Raw genomic sequence first — 18,420 nt, forward strand, 5'->3', positions numbered from 1 at the left:
ATTCGACCTGGGCTCGAATCCCAGCTCTGTCACTTCCCACCTGGGAGACCCAGCAAGCAACTTCTCCCTGAACCTCAGTATCTCCATCTGCAAAATGGGCATAAGAATAGCACCTGTTCACAAGAGTCCATGAAATAGTGAGAAATCAGTTGGCACATGCTAAATCTTCAATAAATGACTATTATTACTCAGGGCTATCACATGGACTGGGCTCTCCTGGTGCCTCAGTGGAAAAGAATCTGCCTGCCAAAGCAGGAGACCTGGGTTTGATCCCTGGGTGGGGAAGATCCCCTGGGGAAGGAAATGGCAACTCACTCCTGTGCCTGTATTCTTGTCAGGGAAATCCCACAGACGAGGAGTCTGGTGGGCCACAGTCAATGGGGTTGCAAAAGAATTGGATGCAACTTAGCAGCGACTAAACAACAACAATCACATGGGTATCACCACAGCAGGACTGAAATCCCAGAAGGGCCCTTTTTCTTCATACCATGCAATCCACAGGCCACTTGCTCAGAGAAGATTTTTTTTTTTTTTAATTATCACAAAGATGCACTATAAAAGCTGGTGGCTCATCTGGTGTTACTTATATGGTTTCTGACCACAAAAACAGATTTCAGCTTCTGGTGAGAATACTCACGTGTTTCAGATTGTATTTAGCTATTCTGTTGGCTTTTGAGCAACGTCATAGATTTCTTAACCTCTCCACCCAAGAGTACATGTGTCATTAATTCAAGCAAAGAAGCAAACATTCCAGTCAACACTAAGGACATTCGGTAACTTTCAGGCCATTGAGGACCAAGGTTCAGGCACTCCCCTGGCAGCCTCTCTCCTCCTTAGCACTACTCACCACTTGCTATTGAAGGGGGAAGAAAGTCTCCATTCCATACATAAAAAGTGGTGTATGCAGGTAGATCTATCCTCAGATTTAGGGAGATTTATTTTCAGGAATAGTTTTATTTATTTATTTTACAGTTTTTTTTTTAAGTCTATGTTTGAATTTTGAAAGTCAATTGAATTTGTTACATTATTTCTTCTATTTTAAAAATTTTGTATTTATTGTTTTAGGCTGTGCTGGGTTTTCATTGCTGCCTGTGGGCATTCTCTAGGTGGGGAGAGTGAGGGCTATTCTCTAGCTGCAGTGCAAGGGCTTCTCATTGCAGTGTCTTCTCTTGTTTGCAGAGCACAGGCTCTACTTAGGGAATGCGGGCTTCAGGAGTTGTGGCTCCCGGGCTCTAGAGCACAGGCTTAATAGTTGTGGTATACAGGCTTAGTTGCTCCGAGGTATGTGGGATCTTCCTGGATCAGGGACCAAAACCCATGTCTCCTACATTGGCAGGCAGATTCTTTACTCCTGAGCCACCAGGGAAGCCACTATTGCTTCTATTTTGTTTTCTTTTTTCTTTTTTTTTTGGCCACAAGGCATGTGAGATCTTAACTCCCTGACCAGGAATTCAACCTGCATCCCATGCACTGAACGGCAAAGTCTTAACCAATGGACTGTCAGGGAAGCCCCTACTTATTTATTTAACACTTATTAGTGATAGCTTATGGCAATGGCACCCCACTCCAGTACTCTTGCCTGGAAAATCCCATGGACGGAGGAGCCTGGAAGGCTGCAGTCCACGGGGTTACTGAGGGTGGGAGATGACTGAGCAACTTCACTTTCACTTTTCACTTTCCCGCTTTGGAGAAGGAAATGGCAACTCACTCCATTGTTCTTGCCTCGAGAATCCCAGGGACAGGGGAGCCTGGTGGGCTGCCGTCTATGGGGTCACACAGAGTCGGACACGACTGAAGTGACTTAGCAGCAACTTAGCAGCAGTGGCCCTAAAATAGAAAAGGTGGACGAGGCACTGGTTTCTGATTTGATGTCCAACTCCCTCAGATGTGTCTGACTCTTTGTGACCCTATGGACTGCAGCCCAGCAGGCTCTCTGTCCATGAAATTTCCCAGGCAAGAATAATGGCATGGATTGCCATTTCTTCCTCCAGGGGATCTTCCCAACTAAGGGATCGAACCCAAGTCTCCTGCACTGGCAGGCAGATTCTGTACCACTGAGTCACCTGGGAACTCTATGATTTCTGACCACCCTTGTTTTCTAAAACTCTATTTTCTAATACAAGGAGGAAGTAAAGAGAAACACTTATTGATATTACTACCTATAAAAAAGTGCTTAGCGTTTCCTTATTGTTACCTTGTTTTAGACTCTATTTTAAATATTTTATTTATACCCTACTTAATATCATAAAAACTCCAAGAAGCATATACTATTGTCCTCACTTTTATACACACAAAATAATTCAGGCTCAACTATATTATGTAACTGTTCCAATGTTATGAATATTCTGAGTCATGGCCAGGGTTCAGATGCAGGCATCTGGCTCTGAACTGTTGTAATACATGACAGAAACTGCAAGCTAAGTAGGTTATACATAAAGTTATTTAGTTCCTACAACAATATTTTGAAATAATTTGTTATCCATGTGTGACGAATGAAGCAACTGAGACTTAAAGCAACTTAATAAGATGGTAAGTTGAACACAGATAATTGATTTTAGAACAAGACCCAGTCTAGCTTGAACATAATGGTCTATACCACCCAGTGCCCAATTTTCCTAAAGCAAATTTCTCCTTCTAAAAAAATACAGTAATCTCGATGCCTAAAAATAATAAAATTGAAAGGATCATTGAAGCCATTAAATCCTAATTTTATCTAATTCTTTCACTATTGACGTAGTAAACTTTTTACTAGAATGTTAATGAAGTTTGCCTTTGTGCCTTAGTTGTTTTAGTTCTTTGTCATTTTTCATTTTCTTTTTTTAACCATCAGACAGATGGGATAATTATTAGGGACATATAACCTTTCCAGGTGGTTCAGCGGCAAAGAATCTGCCTGCCAAGCAGGACTTGGGTTCAACCCCTGGGTTGGGAGGATCCCCTGGAGAAGAAAATGGCAACCCATTACAGTATTCTTGTCTGGGAAATCCCACAAACAGCGGAGCCTGGTGGGTTACAAAAGAGTCAGACACAACTTAGTGACTAAACAAAACAAATAACCATAAAAGAGAAGCAAGGATAAAGGGTTTCAATAAAGGGGTGGCTGGATATGGGTGTGGATGGAGCTTGGCTCACTCAGGCTGGGGTGTACGATGGAGCTGTAAGTGGGAAGGAAAGGAGGTAGGTGGGGGTCTGGGCCAGAGTTAGCTCTCCCCGGAACTGTCACATTCCTTTGAGGAAGTCTGAGAATATCCAGATAAAACGTTGCTTTTCACGTCACTGGGGAGTTCTCTCTGTAAGGGAAGGAGGAGGAAGCATGCTTTACCTGATGGTTGTTAGTTCATCTCCACATACTTAGAGAAGGTTGGACCTCCCCTGGTGTCCTGCCCCACGTAGTGGACACTATGGTGGCCACCCACACCTCCTTCAGGACTGAAGCATTTAGTTCTAGCTCCTGGGGACATCTGCTGCTAACAACTCAGACCTGATTCCTTTCCAAGAATTGCCTTTGACAAAGGGAGCTTACCTTGCCCTGGTCAGAGCCCCTCCCCGCAGAAAGCCATGGCCAGCCACTGTTGATGCAGGAGTATGAAGCCAGCCCCTTGCTCTGGTTTGGGACAGCTCTGTGGGCCCCACAGTCCCAGAGCCCCCGATGGGACTGACCGGGGCCTCTATGCAGCTGTGTCCCAGTCCAATACCACCTGCTCCCCATCCTGCAACCCCAGCTTCCCCAGGGGGGTCACTCCCTGGAGGCTTCCCTGGTGAAACTCCTGCATGCATATCTCCATCTTGCCGTCTATTTCTAGGAAACCAACATCAGACATGCTGTGCTCACAACAGTGAAACTGTCTTCAAGACCCTGGTGCCCTTGTCTTTTGAAGCAAAATACTGACTCAAGAGTTAATGATTGGGAAAAGTGAAGCTGTAGAAACAAAGGACAGCTGTTGGGCTAAGGAACTGTAACAATTTAGATGGTAACTCAGCCATGTAAGAGAGTCACCGAACTCCCGGTTCTCTGAAAGACATAGATAAAGCCTGACACACATTCATATGTTGTTTCTGTTTTTACAGGAAGAAGACCTCCCCCCACCCCAAATGAAAAAGAAGACCCTCCGCCCAGATGAAAACTGCCGACCACAAGAACATGGACCCTAGACTGGCTGAAACCAGAAGGTTGATGATGCTTGAAACTTACCTTGATGCCAACCAATCCAAGTACTGGCCATGAGTTGATCACATCCTGCTCCCTGAACACTATAAAACTCCTTACTACCCGCTCCAGGGTGGGCCACACGGTCTTCAGGGCATTAGCCCACTGTGGCCCCCTTTGCCTGGCAAAGAAATTGAAGCTACTCTTTTCTACTTCCCTCCAAATTCCGTCTCCATGTTTCTATTCGGCACTGGTGAACACAGGCTGAGTTTCAGCAACAAGAGTAGGCGTATACCTGGGACTTCTCACTCCAGGCAATTCCAGGGCAAAACACAACTTCCCATGAGCCTCCTCTCTCCTTCACAGTGACTGAGGCAAATGCGCTGTGTGGATGAGATCAGACAGACACTTCTCTCTACACTGTGCGCTTGTTCATCTGAGGGCCAGGGAAGGCCTTCTGGAGAAGGTAACTTCTAGCAAGTTCTAGGAGAGGAGAGAGTGAGCCATGAGGGTCTCTGAGTGAAGGGCATTTCCCCGGTGCAAAGCCCTGAAATGAGAGAAGCCCCGGAACATGCAAGGACAATGAGGAGGCCAAGTGGGCTGGAGTTAGCTAGGAAGACAATGCATGAGGTGAGCTTACAGAGGGGACTGGAGGGCATCCGATGCAGGGTCACTTGGTTTTTGCTTAGAGATGGGAGCCATGGGGGAGTTTTAAGCAGAGGAGTGCTTCATCACTCAGTTGTGTCCAACTCTTTGCAACCCTTTGGACTATAGTCCACCAGGCTCCTCTGTCCATGGGATTTCCCAGGCAAGAATACTGGAGTGGGCTACCATTTCTTTCTCCAGGGTATCTTCCTGACCCAAGGATTGAACTCGAGTCTCCTGTGGCTCTTGCATTGTAGGTGGGATTCTTTTTACACACTGAGCCATCAGGGAAGCTCTCTAAGCAGAGGAGGGATATGACTTAACAGGAGTTATGAAAGTGAAAGAGGAGAGTGAAAAAGTTGGCTTAAAGCTCAACATTCAGAAAATGAAGATCATGGCATCTGGTCCCATCACTTCATGGGAAATAGATGGGGAAACAGTGGAAACAGTGTCAGACTTTATTTTTTGGGGCTCCAAAATCACTGCAGATGGTGATTGCAGCCATGAAATTAAAAGATGCTTACTCCTTGGAAGGAAAGTTATGACCAACCTAGATAGCATATTGCAAAGCAGAGTCATTACTTTGCCAACAAAGGTCTATCTAGTCAAGGCTATGGTTTTTCCAGTGGTCATGTATGGATGTGAGAGTTGGACTGTGAAGAAAGCTGAGCACCAAAGAATGGATGATTTTGAACTGTGGTGTTGGAGAAGACTCTTGAGAGTCCCTTGGACTGCAAGGAGATCCAACCAATCCATTCTAGAGGAGATCGGTCCTGGGTGTTCTTTGGAAGGAATGATGCTAAAGCTGAAACTGCAGTACTTTGGCTACCTCATGCGAAGAGTTGACTCATTGGAAAAGACTCTGATGCTGGGAGGGGTTGGGGGCAAGAGGAGAAGGGGACGACAGAGGATAAGATGGCTGGGTGGCATTACCGACTTGATGGACGTGAGTTTGAGTGAACTCCCGGAGTTGGTGATGGACAGGGAGGCCTGGTGTGCTGCGATTCACGGAGTCGTAAAGAGTTGGACATGACTGAGTGACTGAACTGAACTGAACTTACTAGGCTACTCTGGCTTTGGTGTTGACGATAGATGGAAAAATAACCAAAATAGCAAACATGTTTGAGCATTTACTATGTACCATCAATTCACTGAAGCCTCACAACCATACAGAGTATTGTGATAGTATTATTATATCCATTGGATCATAGAGCAGACTGAGGCTCAGAGAGGTTGAGTCACTTTCCCAGAATTGAACAGCTGGGCAGTGGAGGTGCAGGGATTCTAGGTGACTCCAGAGGCCTAGTTCTCAACGGTTGTGCTTTGGTGTTCCATCAGGGAGCTGGCAATCCCAGATCCCCTTGGGTTGGGGTGGGAGGTCAAGCTGTGGATGGATCCAGGAACCTTATACTGAGAGGCCCAGTCTTGCATCTCTACCTACGAGACTGGAAACACCAGCTGAACCCAGAGGATTCATACTCAGTCTGTACCTTGGACATACGGTATCTCCAGAACTGGGTGTCCTGGGTGGTGGCACGGGGCATGCCCAGAGGTAAGATGACAGCAAACCTCAGGATCTCATGGAGGACAGCATCTGTGAGCGGCATCTGGGCCATGTACCCCTGGCAGGGCCACCTCTCTGGCCCCACCACATGGTCAATCTCTTGCTGTATGAGTTCTGCTCCATTTAGAAAAGGGTGGGAAAAAGGAAGTCCTGACCTTGGGAAGACTTGTCATCCTGGGCACCCACCCCTACCCTCAACTTCCCAGGCTTCAAGCCCAGGATTGCATTAATGGCAGTCATCTTGCATGCTCTAAAATGGATATCCAGTCTTCCCTGGGGGTCCAGTGGTTAATAATCCACCTGCCAATGCAGGGGACATGGGTTTGATTTTCCTGGCCCAAGAAGATTCCAAATGACACAGGCAACTAAGCCTGTGCACCACAACTACTACCTAGAGCCCATGCTTGGCAACAAAAGAAGCCACCACAAAGAGAAGCCCGCATGCTGCAAGAAAAAGGAGCCCCTGCTTGCTGGAATTAGAGAAAACCTATGCATAGCAAGGAAGACCCAGGGCAGCCAAAAGTAAATTTAAAAAATGGGTACTCCACTCCACCCCACTCCCGCAGCCTCCAAGCAAGGTGTTATTAGAAATTGATCCAGCTTGACAACATCAGAAGAGAAAGGGCTGGTCCTAACCTGTAACCGGTAGGTACTTCAGGAGGACCAGGAGCCCATATCTGAGGGTGGTGCTGGTTGTCTCCACCCTGGCAAAAAAGATGTTGAGAGCACAATTGAGCAAATTCTTTTCACTAAATTCTGAGTGGGGGGCTCCCTTTCCTCCTACATGCAAAAACACAGAATGCTGGAATTAGAGAGGAGCCAAAAGAGACTTTTCAGATAGCCAAAAGATCTATTCAGATCCCTGATTACACTTCTTCCTGACTCTCTGACCACAGCAGGCATCACCAATGAATCACAGAACTCTTTGATACTAAACCTCAGAATCCTTCTCAGATGAACAAAGTTGACACCCAAAATGAAGCCGTTTATAGTTCCAGACCTAGAACAAAGGCTGCCTCATCAGAACTTCTATTTTACTGATGGAAAACCAGAGGCTCAGAGATGTGGGGGGAATTGTACCCTCTCACACAGTAAACTGAAATGCAGAGTGGGAAATCCAGGACCCAAGTCTCTTGAGTCTCATCCAAAGATGAGACCCTCAGACCCCAAGACCCTTAGCTCCAATAGATCCCAGAATGCACTGCATCTTGCTCCAAGTCTCACCTACTGCATGCGAGTGAGGAAGGCATCCATGAAATCCCGGGGACTGAGCTGGGTCCAAGGAGACCTCATGCTTCCTCAATTCTCCAGCCATAAGCTCCTTCTGTTTCTCAAAGACCTCAAAGAGACAGCTGTGTGGACCAGGAAAGTGGCTCAGAAAAGCAGGGAAAAGGCTACATATCTTGGGGGGAAAAGAAGCCCTGGAGAGAATGTGTCTTGGCACATGCTATTCCCTCTGCCTGAAATCCTGTTCCCCATCCTTCCTCTCACTCTTGCTGGCTTACTCCTGTTCATCACTGAGGTTTCATGTTGGATGTGATCTCCTCCAGAAAACCTTCCCTGACCTCCAGACAATAACAAGCAGTTTCTCTGTGCTGCCACGGCTGCGTGAGCATCAGCTCCCCCTGCCCCCTACACTCTGACATGTCACTGTCTGGTTACTGTTCTGTCTCCCCCTCTGGGATGAGAGTTCTGTGAGGGCACGTCCCAGTGAGATTGGCTGGGATCTTGGACCCTTTCTTTACTGGAGTGCTAGCTCTTGGACAAACATCTCCGGGAGCAACAGAAAACAAAGAAACTAGCAGCTGCTGAAAATAACTGAACGCATGTGCAGTTGGGGCAATTAGGAAGAAAAAGATACAGAGAGGCCACAAACCAAGGTCCACTTCTGAGGCGCACAGCAGGGTACTGTGCATGATCCGTCCTGCCCACAGCACCACCAAGGGAGTGGGTAGACCACCTAAGCTATACCTCTTGCCCAATCCACCTATCCACCCCTATCCTCACCCCGTTTAAGAAACCAGCTTGCCGCACCTTGGAGAGAGCAAAGGAACTTGTTTCCTATTTTCACTGTTTGGTATTGCAGCCTAGTTCAGTTCAGTTCAGTTCAGTCGGTCAGTTGTGTCCGACTCTTTGTGACCCCATGAACCACAGCACGCCAGGCCTCCCTGTCCATCACCAACTCCCAGAGTTCACTCAGACCTAAGTCCACCGAGTCAGTGATGCCATCCAGCCATCTCATCCTCTGTCATCCCCTTCTCCTCCTGCCCCCAATCCCTCCCAGCATCAGAGTCTTTTCCAATGAGTCAACTCTTCACATGAGGTGGCCAAAGAACTGCAGTTTCAGCTTTAGCATTATCCCTTCCAAAGAAATCCCAGGGCTGATCTCCTTCAGAATGGACTGGTTGGATCTCCTTGCCATCCAGGGGCTCGCAAGAGTCTTCTCCAACACCACAGTTCAAAAGCATCAATTTTTCGGCACTCGGCCTTCTTCACAGTCCAACTCTCACATCCATACATGACCACAGGAAAAACCATAGCCTTGACTAGACGGACCTTTGTTGGCAAAGTAATGTCTCTGCTTTTGAATATGCTAACTAGGTTGGTCATAACTTTCCTTCCAAGAAGTAAGCGTCTTTTAATTTCATGGCTGCAATCACCATCTGCAGTGATTTTGGAGCCCCCAAAAATAAAGTCTGACACTGTTTCCACTGTTTCCCCATCTATTTCCCATGAAGTGATGGGACCAGATGCCATGATCTTCGTTTTCTAAATGTTGAGCTTTAAGCCAACTTTTTCACTCTCCTCTTTTACTTTCATCAAGAGGCTTTTGAGTTCCTCTTCACTTTCTGCCATAAGGGTGGTGCCATCTGCATATCTGAGGTTATTGATATTTCTCCCAGCAATCTTGATTCCAGCTTGTGTTTCTTCCAGTCCAGAGTTTCTCATGATGTACTCTGCATATAAGTTAAATAATCAGGGTGAAAATATACAGCCTTGACGTACTCCTTTTCCTATTTGGAACCAGTCTGTTGTTCCATGTCCAGTTCTAACTGTTGCTTCCTGACCTGCATACAGATTTCTCAAGAGGAAGGTCAGGTGGTCTGGTATTCCCATCTCTTTCAGAATTTTCCACAGTTTATTGTGATCCACACAGTCAAAGGCTTTGGCATAGTCAATAAAGCAGAAATAGATGTCTTTCTGGAACTCTCTTGCTTTTTCCATGATTCAGTGGATGTTGGCAATTTGATCTCTGGTTCCTCTGCCTTTTCTAAAACCAGCTTGAACATCAGGAAGTTCACGGTTCACATATTGCTGAAGCCTGGCTTGGAGAATTTTGAGTATTATTTTACTAGTATGTGAAATGAGTGCAATTGTGCAAATTTGGCCTTGGAATATGGAATGAAGCAGGGCAAAGACTAATAGAGTTTGCCAAGAAAATGCACTGGTCATAGCAAACACCCTCTTCCAACAACACAAGAGAAGACTCTACACATGGACATCACCAGATGGTCAACACCGAAATCAGATTGATTATATTCTTTGCAGCCAAAGATGGAGAAGCTCTATACAGTCAGCAAAAACAAGACCAGGAGCTGACTGTGGCTCAGATCATGAACTCCTTATTGCCAAATTCAGACTTAAATTGAAGAAAGTAGGGAAAACCACTAGACCATTCAGGTATGACCTAAATCAAATCCCTTATGATTATACAGTGGAAGGGAGAAATAGATTTAAGGGCCTAGATCTGATAGACAGAGTGCCTGATGAACTATGGAATGAGCTTCATGACATCGTACAGGAGACAGGGATCAAGACCATCCCTGTGGAAAAGAAATGCAAAAAAGCAGAATGGCTGTCTGGGGAGGCCTTATAAATAGCTGTGAAAAGAAGAGAAGCGAAAAGCAAAGGAGAAAAGGAAAGATATAAGCATCTGAATGCAGAGTTCCAAAGAATAGCAAGAAGAGATAAGAAAGCCTTCCTCAGCAATCAATTCAAAGAAATAGAGGAAAACAACAGAATGGGAAAGGCTAGAGATCTCTTCAAGAAAATTAGAGATATCAAGGGAACATTTAGAAAGCATCACTACGAACAAAGCTAGTGGAGGTGATGGAATTCCAGTTGAGCTCTTTCAAATCCTGAAAGATGATGCCGTGAAAGTGCTGCACTCAATATGCCAGCAAATTTGGAAAACTCAGCAGTGGCCACAGGACTGGAAAAGGTCAGTTTTCATTCCAATCCCAAAGAAAGGCAATGCCAAAGAATGCTCAAACTACCGCAACAATTGCAGCCTAAGCCCCCCAAAAAGCCTTGCCTGAAATTCTCCTCTGGTCTCTAGTCAATTTATATTGATTAAAAAGTTCAAGGTTCTATCAATGTAGCAAAAAAAAAAAAAAAAAAAAACTGATGACTGGCTGGATTTTCTATGTCAAGATATACTTTTTTATTATGTTGTCACAAAAAAATACAGTATCATTCATTTTACTTAACAAACTTGTATGTGTATAGTCAACTAATAAACCATCTACAACAATAAAAAAAAAAAAAGTTCAAGGTTACCGGTCAGGGCCACTATGGCTATCTGGGCCACCCTTTTGTCTTCTGCAGGTTGGTCAGTGCAGGTTGGCACAGGATAGCAGGTTCAGTGAGCATGGACTGAATGATTGTTAAATCTGTCATGGTCCTGATCCCTCTGGGCTATCAGGTTTGGTGACATGTCTGTCTACCCCGCTGGACTGTGGCCCCATGATGACACAGCTAGGTATATCTTGGCTCCTGGTGTGTCACCAGTATCCAACCAAGAGCTGAACATGCATACAGGCTTATTTATGTTGGCAGATGTTTGAACTGAAAAAAGAGACTTTGGAGGAAGGGCTGTGCGAGTGGGGTTGGGGTGGCTTCAGCAGGCACCTTCACCCCAAAATTGTCCACCTGCTGCAGGTTTTCAGCAAGCAGCCCTAGGAAGTCTTCATCCTGGGAGTCAAAACAATGGTCAAAGATCATGGAACAGATGATGTTGGAGACCAAGCAGCAAATCAGGAAGGTGGGGTGAAAGGATGTATCTGTGCCAAGGTCAAGAGAGGCTAGCTGTTCTCCCAGCCACTCTCCACTTGGTAGCCAGAGCACGATCCCTTCCAAGCACACATCTGACCATCTCACTCTCCTGCTCAAAGCCATTCCATGGCTCCTAGGACCTTCCTCAGGAATTTGTTGTTGTTCAGTCGCTGAGTTGTGTCTGACTCTTTGTGACCCTGTGGACTGCAGCATGCCAGGCTTCCCTGTCTTTCACTGTCTCCTGGAGTTCGCTCGCATTCACGTCCATTGAGTTGGTGATGAGAACCAACAGGGGTCTTATGCATGAATGTCCATCTCAGGGTCACTTCCCATGGACCCAGCCTGCAAAGTCCTGTGTAGTATCTCCCCACCTTGTGCCAAGGATCTCTGTATCCTAACCTTTACAACCTGAGAATATGTTAAAATATCTTTCATTGCATAGGGGGCTTTGCAGATGGGATGACATTAAGGATCTTGAGGTGGGGAGATTAACCTGGGTTATCTGGATGGACCCAAGGTAACATTAAGAGTTTTTATAAGAGGGAGGCAGAGCAAATTCCCTGGTGGTCCAGTGGCTGGGACTCCATGCTTCCACTGCAGGAGGCACAGGTTCTATCCCTGGTTGGGAAACTAAGATCCTGCAAGCCATATGGTGTGTCCCCCTGGGGAAAAAAAAAAAGGAAAGAGGCAGAAAGATCAGACACAGAGAAGATTTAAGGACAGTGGCAGAGGTCAGAGAAGAAAGAAGATGCTACGCTCCTGGCTTTGAAGACTGAGGAAGGGGCTATGAACCAAGAGATGCAGCATCTAGAAACTGAAGACGTGTAAGATAATAAGAATAAATAAAAAAGTTGTAAGATGATACAGCTAAATAAATAAGCTGTAAGATAGTATGTTTGTGTTATTTGAAGGCACTGAGTTTGTGATCGTTTTTTATATCAGCCGTAGGAAACTGATATATCATGTGACTTTCCATCTGGGGTCATCCCAGTCTATATTAGTTTTCTAAGTCTGCTGTAACAAGGATCATGGAGTCATCAGAGTTGATTCTTTCTAAAAGCCATGGGAAAGAATCTATTCCAGGCCTCTCCCCTCATGTCTGGTGGTTTGCTGGCCATCTTTGATGTTCCCTGACTTCTAGAAGCATCATCCTGATCTCTGCCTTCATCTTCCCATGGTATTTTCCCTGGGATGTGTCTGTGTCCTGAACTACCCCTTTCTTAAAGACACCAGTTGAACCAGATTGGGGCCCACACTAAGGACCTCTTTTTAACTTGATTACATTTGCAATGAATGAATGCATCTTCAAATAAGGTCACATGCTGAGGTACTGGGGGTTAAGGCTTCAATTCAGTTCAGTTCGATCTCTCAGTCATGTCCGACTCTTTGCGACCCCATGGACCGCAGCACACCAGGTCTCCCTGTCCATCACCAGCTCCCATTTACTCAAACTCATGTCCATTGAGTCGGACTTCAATGTATCAATTTTGGGGGTGACACAGTTAAACCCCAGAAAATTGTTATTCATGTCACAATATTCTTCTGGGCCCCTGCCATGACCCAAACATCCAACTGGGCACTGGAAACACCAGATACATTCAATCTGTGCCCTACAGGGACTGGGAGTTACATATCGTAAACTCTTCTGCTTCCTGACCTTTGTTTCCTGTTGGTCTTATTGTGGTGCATTTGAACACAGGGGTGAAACATGCACTTTCCTGACCTTGGAGAGGTGCCACCATGGACTTTCCTGACCCCAGGTCATGGTTCCTACTGTGCAGTGTGACCTGTGTGATTCACTGAGTAGCCACATTCTTGATGCAGTGTGTATAAACAATTTTAAAATGCCCCATTTTAGGAATATTACTCACTCATAAAAGGAATGCATTTGAGTCAGTTCTAATGAGGTGGATGAACTTAGAGCCTATTATACAGAGTGAAGTAAGTCAGAAAGAGAAAAACAAATGTCGCATACTGGCGCATATATATGGAATCTAGAAAGATGGTACTGATGAATCTATCTGTAGGGCAGCAGTGGTGATGCAGACATAGAAATGGACTTGGGGATGTGGGGGTGGGAAGAGAAAGGTGAGGGTGGGGTGAATGGAGAGAGTAGCAAGGAAGAATATACACTACCACATGTAAAATAGATAGCCATTGGGAATTTGCTCTATGACTCGGGGAACTCAAACCTGGGCTCTGTAACAACCTAGAGGGGTGAGATGGGGGTGGGAGGTGGGAGGGAGGTTCAAGCGGGAGGGGACATAGGTATACCTATGGCTGATTCATGTTGATGTATGGTGGAAGTCAACACAATATTGTAAAGCGATTATCCTTCCATTGAAAATAAATGAATTTTAAAAATGATGAGAAAAAAATAAAAACTCCCCATTTTACAGATGACAAAATGGAGGCCTAGGGAGGACAGTCACTTGTCAAAGCTAATATGTGCCAGAGACAATGTTGAAATCCAGGCTTACAGGACTCCAGGGTCTAGATTTGAAGCCTCTAGACCTGGAGGTCTTTAATTGACGTCCAGGCACCCCTAGATTTCAGGGGCCCCAGGAACTTGGATGGAAAACAAAAATTGCATCTTTTTCACTAAACTCATTCTGAAATTTAGCCTTTTTCCCAATTATGAAGGCAGACTGCAGTCATGTCAGCAGTAACAGTGGCTTTGTCACTAATGGAAACCAGACATTTTCTTTTCTTTTTGGCCACACCCTGCAACATTTGGGATCTTATTTCCCCGACCTGGAATGGAACCCATTCAGTCCTGCTGCATTCCTGCTGCAGTGCTAACCACTGGACCATCAGGGAAGTCCCAGAAACCACAGATATTTTCACAGCACGTTTCAATTGCAGCTCTGGAAATATCATTTAGACTTGTCACCAGTCTAAGATGATGCCCCTAGACCTTGTTTTTGAACACGTTTCTGAGAAGAATGCACTATATCACACATTTGGTTTATTTTTGACTTTTAATAAAATTGATTTTTGTGGGGATCTTATGAATTAAGGTGTTTTTTTTTTTTTATCATGGTAAAGCAAATACAACATGAGGTTTACTATTTTTAAAAGTACAATTGAGTGCATTAAGTACACACACGATGTAAAACCATACCACTGTCTAGTTCCAGAAACTTCTCATCACCCCAAAGGAAAACCCTGTATATATTAGGTAGGCACAGCCCATTCTCCCCTCCCATAGTCTCTGCCAACCACTGATCTGCTTTCTGTGTCCACAGATTTGCCAGTTCCGGATATTTCATGTAAATGGAATCATGTGCAATGTGTGACTTTGTGTGATTGACTTCTTCTTTTTCTGGTTTGACATTTATTTATGCTAAAAAGACTTTATAATGGTATACAAAGAATATTAGATATCCTAAAAAGTGCCTTTTTTTTTCTTTTGAACTTTATTTTGTATTGGGATATAGCCAAAAAACCAGGAGGGCATGGAAACCCATTTCAGTATTCTTCCCTGGAGAATCCCCATGGACAGAGGAGCCTGGCAGGCTACTGTCCACGGGGTCACAAAGAGTCGGACACGACTGAGCGACTAAGCGTAGCACATAGCCGATTAACAACGATGTTGTTAATAATAATTTAACAGGTGAACAGCAAAGGGACTCAGCCACACCGTGTGCTTGACTTCTTTAAGGAATTTAACCTTATGCAGTTAAAAGCATTATTCTGAAACCATTGTGCACCTTCACGTGTGAATGGGCAAAAGAGGATTTGGAGCAAACCTCTCGATGTTTCAATTGACGTTAGCAGGAAAACAAGTGTGTAATGGGTATTACGTGCTAGAATCTATCTAAGTTGCTTTTTCTTTTTTAAAAATTATTTCTACTTTTTATTTATTTGGCTGTTCTGGGTCTTAGTGGTGGCATGCAGAATCTTTAGTTTGCAGCATGGGGGATCATTAGTTGCGATATGTGGGATCTCGTTCCCTGACCAGGGATGGAACCTGGGCCCCCTGCATTGGCAGCGCAGAGTCTTAGCCACTGGACCACCAGGGTATATACCAAGTGTAGGTATAACACCTGACCGAACTCTCACAACATCCCTGGGGATGGGGTTGGACATTATCCCCATTTTACAGGTGAGGGAAGAGAGGCACAGAGGGGTTCGAGAACCAGCCAGCATATAGACAGTGCTGGTGGGGCTGGGGTTTGAACTCGGGTCCTCTGGCTCCTGACATGAAGAGCCAACTCATTAGAAAAGACCCTGATTCTAGGAAAGACTGAAGCCAGGAGGAGAAGGGGATGACAGAGGATGAGACGGTTGGATAGCATCACCGACTCAATGGACGTGAGTTTGAGCAAACTCTGGGAGATGGTGAAGGACAGGGAAGCCTGGCATGCCTCAGTCTTGGGGGTCGTAAAGAGTTGAACACGATTGAGTGACTAAACAATGACAACCTCTGACTCTAGGGCCTGAGCCCTAACTTAACGACTGGGCTGAGCTGCATCTTGCAGGCGGTCTGCTGGGTGTGAAGTGACCCCTGAGCCGGGTGCCCCCACCTCACCACCGACCCATGGGGTCCTCTGGGCGATGGCTGTGCCCAGTGTGCCCAGTGAAGGCATCCACCTCTCCAGCAGGGCCTCACACTGCCTGGTAGCCATACAGCAATGACCGTGGGCATTGGGCACAGGAGCCCCGTGAACACTGGCCCCTGCCAGGCCCTCAGCTGTGGTGACAGGGGGTGGCCCGAGAGACCACCACCCATGTGTCTGTCCATCGTGGTCTCTGGACAGGCAGTTGTCGCTGCGGCTGCCCTGGGTCCCCATTGCACAGTGTTGCCCTCTTTTCTGGGTCTCTCCGTGTCTCTGTGTTTCTATGTCTCTGATCCTGAGTGTCACCTTGCTTTACCCTCAGCCTCTCAGTCTGCCTCAGGTGGCCCCTGACTTCCCTTCAGAATCTCACCAGTTCCATCAGCTCCTCACTAGTTCTCCGAGCCCCTTGTGGGTTCCCTCAGCCCAGAGCCCCTTCTTCGTCCCTCACTAGTCCTGCCACTAGTCCCCTCGCTGGCCCCCTCTCTAGTTCCCTCAGCTTCTCACCAGTTCTCTCAGGATACACGTCTGTCCTTTGCTGTCTCTTTGTGTGCCTTCATTTAGGGCTTCCCTGGTGGCTCTGTGGTAGAGAACCCGCCTGCCAATGCGGGAGACATGGCTTTGATCCCTTTGCCGGGAAGATCCCCTGGAGAAGGGGATGGCAACCCACTCCAGTGTTCTTACCTGGAGAATCCCATGGACAGAGAACTCTGGAGGGCTAGAGCCTATGGGGTCGCAAGGAGGTGGACATGACTCAGGAGCTAAACAGCTACAGCAACAAGTGCCTTCATTTCTCCCATGTTCATGTCTGTCTTTCTGTCCTTCTGTCTCTGGGCTTCTGTGTTTCCCTCGTCATGTCTCATTATCTCTGTGCCTGCCTCTTGGCCATACCTGTCGTTTCACAATCTCAGGTATAAGCATTTCCACCTGTGTGCCTCTTTCCTGACAATAAAACTTGTCACACTCCCAGGGTGATTATCTACCCAGTGTAGATAATCTACCCAGTGGAGGTGGATGCTGATCAAACAGAATGCGCACAGGTGATAAGATAACCAGGAAGGACAGCCCAGGGCTTGATGCCTGTGTATTACCTGTCACTATGTGAATTTACTGACTGTATCACCATTTTATTGTTATCTGATCCTCCTGCTAGAATGTAAGCTCTGTGAGAGCGAAGATATCCATGTTTTGTTCACTGCTGTGTCCCCAGTGCCTAAAACAGGGCCTGGCACACAGTAGGTACCCAATAATGGCTTATTGAGTGAGTGAGTAAATGTTTGCTGTGTCCTTTGAGGTCTCACCATAGTCTTGTCTTGGGTGTCTCTCTCAGTCATGTCTCAAGTCTCTCTTTCTGGGTCTGTCTCTCTACCTTCCTCAGTCTTGGTCTCATCAGTCTCTGTGTCTCTCGCTGTGGCTACAGTGCATTCATAGAACACTTACTATGGGCCAGGCCCCCTGCACATTGGGTCTCATTTTCATTATCATAAATATCCTATAGGCTAGGTATCCACATTTTCCTGATGAGCAAACACTTGCCCAAGAGATTGTGATGTGTCCTCCAAATAGACTGGGAGCTCCTGTCAAGTCCCCTCCCCTCTTGATGAGTTATTGACAGCTCATGTTAGCAATCTAAGGGCTCTGAGAAGTCCTGTAGGAAAGAAAGCAGTTTGTTTAACCAAGCTTTTCCCTTGCTTACTTACCCAGAGAACTCTTTCCCTTAGAACGTACTGCCCTCTTCTGCCTCTCACCCTTTCTGTTTCTTTTTCCTTCTGCTTCTCTCTGTCTGTTATCTTGCTCTGCATCTCTGCCTCTCTCTCAGAAAGGCAGCCTAGTCAAATGGTTGGAAGAACAGACTCTGGAGCTAGACTGTCTGGGTTTGACTCCTGAGGCTACCACAGGATGGCTGTGTGACTTTGGGCAAGATCTTAACCTCTCTGTGATTCACTCCATTAACGGAGTGAGGATCAGGTGATTTCCTCTATGTAAAGCATTTCGTGTCTCCCCATCAGTGGTTCCTGGTCCTGGAATAAGGACCCAAGTTCAGTGCCAGTTCACACAGCACAACAGAACCCAGGACCTGGGTTGAGGAAAGTTCATGGTGGCCTCTCTCCAAGGTCAGGAAAGTACAGGTCCCATCTCTTCAAGAGATCAAGGGACACTGGGTTGGAGGAGTCTGACTCAACTGCTGGGATCAGAGTTTTGGTTCCTCAAGAAGTTTGCCTAACATTGCAAGAAAGAGACTGCCACCCTCCGTCTAAAGAGGAGAGACAGAGAGAGGTGGAAACCCAGACCCAGGCCACGACAAGTGGACACAGACACAATCATTAGCATATTTGGTAAATACGAATGGAGCCTACCAAAAGCTCAGGGGAATTCTGGAGACAGGCAAGCTCAGTGGGCATTGATCAAACTGCACGCAGTCTCTGTGCTCCTGGAGCTCAGAGTTTAAG

The sequence above is a fragment of the Bos mutus genome, chromosome 18 (assembly GCF_027580195.1).
Source record: "Bos mutus isolate GX-2022 chromosome 18, NWIPB_WYAK_1.1, whole genome shotgun sequence".
NCBI lineage: Eukaryota > Metazoa > Chordata > Mammalia > Artiodactyla > Bovidae > Bos > Bos mutus.